At 55.4% G+C, this 8,492-nt stretch overlaps 1 pseudogene; it reads left to right on the forward strand.

The window, feature by feature from the left end:
- Positions 1 to 3,644: 3,644 nt before the first annotated feature.
- Positions 3,645 to 7,011, forward strand: LOC125700222 (protocadherin beta-15-like; annotated as a pseudogene).
- Positions 7,012 to 8,492: the final 1,481 nt, after the last annotated feature.

The raw sequence follows: 8,492 nt of genomic DNA on the forward strand, positions 1-8,492 counted from the left end.
GGCCTCATCTGGAGCACTGAGTCCAGTTCTGGGCTCCCCAGTACAAAAAAGACAGGGATCTCTTGGAAAGAGTCCAGCGGAGGGCCACGAAGATGGTGAAGGGCCTGGAGCATCTCTCTTATGAAGAAAGGCTGAGTGAACTGGGTCTGCTCAGCCTTGAGAAAAGAAGACTGAGAGAGGACCTGATCCAGGTCTATAAATATCTAAGGTGTGGGGGGTGGAATGGCGAGGCCACACTTTATTCAGTGGTGAACGGAGACAGGACAAGGGGAAACGGCTGGAAACTGCAGCATAGGAAGTTCTGCACAAATGTGCGCAAGAACTTCTTTACAATGAGGTGACGGAGCGCTGGAACAGGCTGCCCAGGGAGGTTGAGGAGTCTTCTTCTTTGGAGATGTTCAAGACCTGCCTGGATGCCTACCTGTGCGACCTGCTGTAGGGAACTGCTTTGGCAGGGGGTTGGACTCAATGATCCCTTCCAACCCCTACAATTCTGTGATTCTGTGATTCTGTGAAGGAGGCAAACCCATCAAGTCTTCTGCACTTAGGAAGGAAATTCCTGCCCATGTAGAGAACAAGATTAGGAAAGTGTATCACATAAGATGCACTCGCACCCAAGAGTTACACAACATGTTAAACGACATGAAAGCAACCAGCAGGTGGATAAAGCTTCTAGGACTGAAGTGGTTCAGGTAGGTTTGGACAGGCAAACTAGTGCTATGTTATATATAGACCCTATGTGTCTGTATTTCCTTTCACACACTTCTACATCTGAGGATGAAGAACAACGTGCCATTTGTGAGTTGAGGTCTGTCAGAGTGGGAAGTGTCTTGGGAGGCTCTCCTCTTCCTGGGTCTGTCCCCAGCCATAGTGGAATCAATATGAAGACTACAATAAGCAAGGTTTTGGATCCACTCTCCTCTCCTTGAGGTGCCAAGGTCCTGTCAGGAGCATTAGCAGATGGATCCCAGGTGTCACTGTCATTTTTGCAAGACATGAATGAAGAGCTGTGTATGCAGAGAGGCTCACCCCTTGTAACAACTGCTCAAGAGACGTGCAATCTCTATTCAGAGAGATGCTACTCCCTTTTCTGCTAACCCTGAAATGGGGGTGAGAAGGGATGGAGCCTGGATCCACCCCTTCCAGTCACTCAGGTACGTTGCTTGCACCTGAGTTCCCTGGCTTAGCCATCCCTTCTCACCTGGGGCTCAACCACTGGTTCAGGCTGTGATCTAGCAATCCCTCTGCAAGCCATGTTCCCAATTTTCTCTACTCAACCACTTGGCCTACAGTTGATTTTACTAGAAATTCTTCTGTGGCTAGTAACAATTGTAATTTGTGAGTTGGTAACAATTCCAAATGGATGGGAGGATGGGTGCATTGCATGCATGGAAAGAGGGAAGGGAAAGATAAAAAACTGTCTTGGTCTCAGATGCTGTTTAGCCTGTCGTGCTTCCAAAGCCAAGCCAAAGGAATGGAAGAGGAAAGCACAACAATGGCTGCATCTGAGTGAAGTTGATGGCCTGCCTTTGCATTAACAAGAAGAGGCTCCCATACCCGACAAAGCTGGAGAGCTACTCTATCCTGCTTTGTCAAGAAGATTCAGAATTTGCAAAGAGTGGACAAGAAAACATCAATGGAATTCATATCCTTTGGAATGATGCTGAAAGGATTGGGAGCACAGGTAATGTTCTCCTCCCTCAGAGTTGTTTGAAAGGAATTAGGGAGGGAACCTCTAAGAAGGTAACGCATCTTGAAGTCCACCTGAAGTTCCTCTATCGCAATGCGTGCATCATGGGAAATAAGAAAGAACTATAAACCACAATTTAGGACATTAGAAAAGTACTACCTACTTGTTATCGTGGAAATGTGGTGAGAAGTTTCACACAACTGGAACACTGCAGTGAAGAAATACAACCTGTTTACTGGAGTTAGGCAAGGAAGGGTGGGCAAGGATGTTGCCTACTGAGAAGAGCTGGGAAACTGCAGACCCATGAACCTCATGTCTGGGCCAGAGAAGATCAGGGAACAGATTCTCCCAGAAGCCATGTTAAGACTTATGCAATTAAGGGAGATGATCTGACACAGCCAACATTGCTTCACCAAGGGCAGATCCTGTCTGATCCATCTGGTGTACTTCTATGGTGCAGTAACAGCTTCATTAGGCAATGGAAGAGTAAGTGATGTCCTCCATGTGGACTTGTGCAAGGCCTCTGGAATGGTCCCACACAACAACTTTCACTGTAAGTTGGAAACATTTGGATTTGAATGGTGGACTATTCAGTGGATAAGGAACTGGTTGGATGGTCACAGCCATGGGATTCTGGTCAAGAGCTCCACGTCCAGGTGGAGACCGGAGATGTGTGGTGTCTCCTAGAGAGAGGTCCCACTACTTTTGGGACCAGTGCTCTTCAACATCCTTGTCAGTGAATCTCGTCAGTGGGATCAAAGGCAACCTCAACAAGTTTGCTGCTTGCACTAATGTGAGTGGTGCTGCTGATATAACAGAAGGAAAGGATGCTATCCCAAGGGACTTGAACAGGGAGCCTATGTGAAATGAATGAGGTTCAACAAGTTGGAGAGTAAGGTGTTGCATTTGGATCAGATCTATCACAGTTTTGAGTACAGTCTGGGGGAAGAACTGAGAGCAGCCCTGTGGAGAAGGACTTGGAGTTTCTGGTGGACATGAGCCATAATTGCATGCATGCAGCCCAGATGTCCATCTGTATTCTGGGTTCCATCCAAAAAGAGAGATAGCTAGCAGAGTGAGGGAGGTGATTGTCCCTCTCTGCTTTGCTCTCTTTAGGATCCGCTTGGAGAACCGTGTCCAGGTCTGTGGCCACCAGCAGTGATGTGGAGCAATTGGAGCAGCATGAAGGGAGGCCATGAAGATCATCAGAAGAGTGAAGAATCTGGGCTGTGGAGAAAGCCTGAAGTCGACTGGCTTGTTTGGCCTGGAAGAGGATCTGGGGATCTGGGGAGACCTCATTGTGGCCTCCCAATACTTAAAGGAAGACTATAATACAAGGGTGACAGAATCTATGCCTTCCTTTTCCTTCCCTTCCTCTGCCCTCTTTATTGCATCATTTTTGGAGTTCCCAAACATCTGTATCTACAAATTGTGAAAGTAGTTTGCATCTTTTTGATTTGTTTGTGTACAACTGGGGACAACTTTCAGTTAGGTGTGGGAGCTTTGTTGTGTTGTGATAAAATCAAGCACACGTGCAATTTGTTTGTCATGTCAAGGAAGAGTAATGCCTTTCACACAGGAAAACATGAGAGCCCTGGGTCGTGCAGGTGAGCTGCAGTGCCTCACCCAATGTGAAGAAACATTATCAGCATTCAGTCCTAGAGGATAATTATCTTTCTAATGTGACAGCAACTCAGAGTACTGCAGAATCATGTCAATTTCCTATACACACCTTTCCCTGTTAGCTCTCTGGCATCAATTATCACATTCAATAATGCTACGTGTCTCCTCTCCTTTCTAGTCAATTACTGTCTGCTGATTAAAAAGAAGAGAAAAAGAAGAAAATAGAACAACAGCACCAATGGAAAAGACAAAACATTTTGCAAAAATCGCAGAGCAGGGAGGAAAGAATTTCCAAGGAGACCTGAGAAGTGATACCCAGAGCAGAAACCTACTGCCAAACGCAGCGAGTATTTCCACTGCGCTTTGGGATCGCGTGTGCGAGGGGAAAGGAGATTCGAACCGGGAAACTGGTGGGAAGGCGGAGAAGGAGCAATTCGGCGTCGCGCCGCTGGGTGGGGATGTTGTCCACGGAGCGGCAGCTCCCTGTGGCCGCAGCGCGCTTTCAGGCGCAGGCGCGCAGAAGAGCCGTGCGAGCCGCTCGGGAAGGGCGGCGGGGCACGGAGCCGGGCGCTCGGGGGCTTGGGGGCCGAGGCGCTGTGAAAGTGCGGCGGCTTGGGGTCGGCGAGCAGCAGCGCGGCGCGTCGGGGCCGGCGAGCAAGGCGGCGAGGCATGGAGGGCGCCGGGAAAGGCCGGCCGTGGCGGAGAGGGACGGGGAGCGGGAGCCGGAGCGGCGGCGGCAGCCAGAGGCGAGTGGTGCTGTGGCTCGTGTGCGTTTGCGTGTGGGAGAGCGGGGCCGAAACGCTGCGCTATTCCGTGTGGGAGGAAATGGCGAGGGACTCGTGGGTGGGCAACGTCGCCCGGGACCTGGGGCTTTCTCCGAGCCAGCTGGCGGCTCGCAAGGCGCGCGTGGTGTCCGAGGGGAGCGAGCAGCATTTCCGCCTCGATCCGCACAGCGGCGTCCTGACGGTCACGGAGACGCTGGACCGAGAGCGGATCTGTCCGCACAGCGAGAGCTGCGCGCTCTTCTTTAAGCTTTTCTTTGAGAACCCGGTGCAGCTGATCCGCGGGGAGGTGGAGCTTCGCGACGTGAACGACAACTCTCCCGTGTTCCCGCAGAAGGAGGTGGTTCTGGAGATACCCGAAACGATAGCTCGCGGGTCTCGATTCCCTCTAGAAGAAGCGCGGGATAAGGACGTGGGACTTAACGGTTTGCAGAATTACAGCCTGTCCCCGAATTCGCATTTCTCCCTTGCTGTCGAAAAAGGAGAAGGTGGAGTGAAATACACAGAGCTCGTCCTTGAGAGACCTTTGGACCGCGAGGAGCAGCAGCAGCTGCATTTGGTGCTCACGGCCACAGACGGGGGCTCGCCGCCCAGGTCGGGCACGGCTGAGGTGCGGGTGGTGGTGCTGGATGCCAACGACAACATGCCGGTGTTCTCGCGGGAGGTGTACGAGGTGCGCGTGGCCGAGAACAGCCCCCCGGGGCAGCTGGTGGTGCGGGTATCGGCCGCGGATCCCGACGAAGGAACCAACGGCAAAGTGCGGTACGCCTTCACCAAGGCACTGGAGGGATCCAGAGAGCTCTTCGATCTGAACACTGAGACCGGTGAGATACGGGTTTCGAGAAACCTGGATTTTGAAGAAGCAAAAGCGCATAAGATGGTGGTGAGCGCCACGGACGGCGGCGGTCTGTCTGCGCACAGCAAAGTGCACGTGGAGGTGCTGGACGTGAACGACAACGCGCCGGAGATCGAGCTGAGCTCGGTGAGCGCGTCCATCCCCGAGGACGCCCCGCCGCGCACCGTGGTGGCCCTGCTGAGCGTGCGGGACCGCGACTCCGGCGACAACGGGCGGACGGAGTGCGCCGTCGAGGGCGACGTGCCGTTCAGCCTGACGGCCGCGTTCGCCGACCACTACGAGCTGCGCACCAGCGCGGCCCTGGACAGGGAGACGGCGGCCGAGTACAACGTGAGCATCGTGGCGACGGACCGGGGCCGGGCGCGGCTGAGCGCTCGCGAGAGCGTGCGGGTGCGGGTCGGCGACGTGAACGACAACGCGCCTCGCTTCACGCAGGCGGCGTACAGCATGTGGGTGAGCGAGAACGAGGCGGGCGCGGTGCGGATCGGCAGCGTGAAGGCGACGGACGCGGACGCGGGCGCGAACGGGCGCGTGAGGTACGCGCTGGTGCGGGAGGAGGGCGAGGAGCGGCCCGCCGTGTCGGTGGACGCCGAGAGCGGGGCCGTGTCCGTGGTGCGGCCGCTGGACTACGAGCAGGTGCGCGCCGTGGAGGTGACGGTGGTCGCCGCCGACGGGGGCTCGCCGCCGCGGAGCGCCACGGCGCTGGTGCGGGTGCTGGTGCGGGACGAGAACGACAACGCGCCCGTGGTGCTGCACCCGCCGGCCGACGGCGGCGCGGCGCTGGGCGAGCTGGTGCCGCGGCGGGCGCGGGCGGGCTACCTGGTGGCCAAGGTGGTGGCGGTGGACGCGGACGCGGGGCAGAACGCGTGGCTGTGCTACGAGCTGGCCAAGGCGACGGAGCCGGGGCTGTTCCGCGTGGGGCTGCACAGCGGCGAGGTGCGCACGGCGCGGGCCGTGGGCGAGCGCGACGCGGCCCGGCACAGGCTGGTGGTGCTGGTGCGGGACCGCGGGCGGCCGCCGCGCTCCGCCAGCGCCACGCTGGCCGTCGCCCTGGCCGACGGCTTCTCCGAAGGCCGCCTGCGGGCGAGCGAAGAGGCGCCGGCCGCCGAGCCCGACGGCCGCCTCACCCTGTACCTCAGCGTCTGCTTGGCCTGCGTGTCCGCGCTCTTCGTGGCCGGCGCGGCGGCCGCCGTGGCCGCCCATGTGCGGCGGGCCCGGCGGGGCGAGCCGGGGACCTTGCCCGCCTTCCCGCGCTCCGCCGCCGACAGCGGCGCCGGCTCCCTGCCCCGCAGCTACGTCTACGACGTCCGCCTCGCCGCCGGCACCGTCGACAGCGAGTTCCGCTTCCTCGGGCCGCTCTTGCCCTGCTTCCCCGCCGGGCTGCCGCACGGCGCGGCCGAGCGGCGGAGCTCGCTGTGCTCGGCCGGCCTCGGCCAAGAAGAAGGCGACTGGGCCGTGCAGGTGAGGGAGCGGAGCCCCGCGCGGGGGCCGAGGGGGAGCGCGGGGGCAGCGCGGTGCGGGGCGCGGAGGGAGGCGGGGACGGAGGCTGCCAGGGAGGGTTCGGCCCCGAGTGCGGCTGTGCGACGGCGGGGAGCTGCGGCGAGGCCGTGGCGGTGATGGGTGGCGTCGCCTTTGGCTTTAGAGCATGATATTTGGTCATGTGGGAACCGTTAGTTATCTGCTCCCCTCTTCCTGACCCAAAAAGAGATTTCCAGTTATGCTTTTTTGAGGTCGATATACAGGGCTTAATAGGGCTATTGGGATTGTTACAGGGTTTTAATGTTGTCTTGTCCGGGTCAGAGAGCTGTGTCCCCGCCCTCCTGTTTCTTTGCCTCTGGGCAGGGAAGAGTGATCTCCCATTCACATCGGTTCAGATGAGCCTTCCCAGCTTCTCGCTGACACCTGCTTGCCGTTAACGGCCCATGTCAGCCCTGCATTGTGTTCTTTGCAGGGCCGAGCTGCCGTCTCTGAAGGCACGGGTGCCAGGGCAGCAGAGGAGAATGCCAGTTTGGATCAAAGCCCCTGGCTCAGCCATCAGTAAGGGAGGAGAAGGAGAAGCATCTCGGTCCTCGTGGGCTGATCTCTTCCAATTGAAATGAAGGAGGCACCAACATTGTACCAAAAATCACCGGGGAAGCAGAGATGTGCTGTGTGAGAAGTCAAGGACAATCTCCTCTGATGCAGTGCATTATTCATGATTTCATGTTCAAATTTTTGTTACGTTTGGAGGTGCTGGGAACACTGGGATGTGATATCAGATTGTGATAGTGCTATTGCTCCTAAGCATTAAGTGAAAAATTTGAAGTAGAAATCTGGTCTTCATGGAACCATTTTCATTCAGCAGGTTTTATGCATTCTTTTTTTGTTGTCACATTGGCTCAACAGTTCTGTAATCTGTTATTTACCACTCTGTGTAGCTGTTAATCCAATCTGAATGTTGTCAGCAAAGATATTCCTTAATAGCCCTGAAAAGCTGGCTGGCATAGTGGTGGCTGCCATTTGCACACTGCACATTCAACCAGGATTTCCCTGGTTCTGTATGCTATACAGGGTGCTCTTTGAGCACTGTAATTGTTTTTGGTTTGTTTTGGTTCTTTTCCCAGAGTAAGTCAAAATGAATGATTCTGGAACATGTCAGGATTATGGAATATTAGATAATAGAAGATTCAAAGCAATGTGGAATTTCCCTTTGCTCATGTATTTCCTGGAGTTGAATGCCTGTTGATAGAGACCAATAAAGTCTGCTGAGAAGTCTGAAAGAGTCTGAGCTTCACTCTTATGTGCAAAGTTATTACTCTGTTGTAGAGATGCATTGAGGATCAGTGTTGCTCTTCAAGCCTTCTACACCGGAAGCTGAAGGACAGCTTGAGGTCCCTGTGTTGGTGTGAAATGAGGGCAGTCATGGTGAGCAGTGTCTGGGGAAGCTCTTCTCATGCGGATCTGTTCCCTGCCACAGCGGTGCCGGCCATCAGGGTACAGTAAAAGAAGGGGACGGTTCCCCCTTCCTCTCTCTGAGGTCGTAGGGGCGAATCAGCAGCACTGGTAGGAGCATGAGGGCACAAATAGCAGGTGGTGCTGTAACTGCTGTGTGCCATGAATGAGGAGCTGCATTCCAAGTGGATGTGCTGATGCTGGCTTACAGCTGGTTTTTGTAAGACGTTTCTGTGTTGCTGATTGTCCTGTTTGTTGTGTGAATGGAGCTGACTTGCTTTGTAGTGGCTGATATGATGGTTTGTTTGGCCTTTAGGAGGAAAAGCACGTTTAGAACAGTGACAAGTGAGTTGTTGCTGAGCAGTGCTGCACAGAGCCAGGGCCATTTCTGCTTCTGATTGTGCCCAGAGAGTGAGCGTGCTGGTGGTGCACAAGAAGCTGGTAGGGGGCAGAAGGAGGCCTGCTGGCCTGAACTGGCCAGAGAGATGTTCTCTGCCATGTGACATCACACAGAAGTCTAAAAGTGCGGAGATGTCAGGGTTGGGGGCCAGCAACTGCTTGTGAACCTGGTGGGCATTGGTCAGCAGGTGGTGGTGAATTGATTCTTTAT

The sequence above is a fragment of the Lagopus muta genome, chromosome 14, assembly GCF_023343835.1.
Source record: "Lagopus muta isolate bLagMut1 chromosome 14, bLagMut1 primary, whole genome shotgun sequence".
Taxonomy (NCBI): domain Eukaryota; kingdom Metazoa; phylum Chordata; class Aves; order Galliformes; family Phasianidae; genus Lagopus; species Lagopus muta.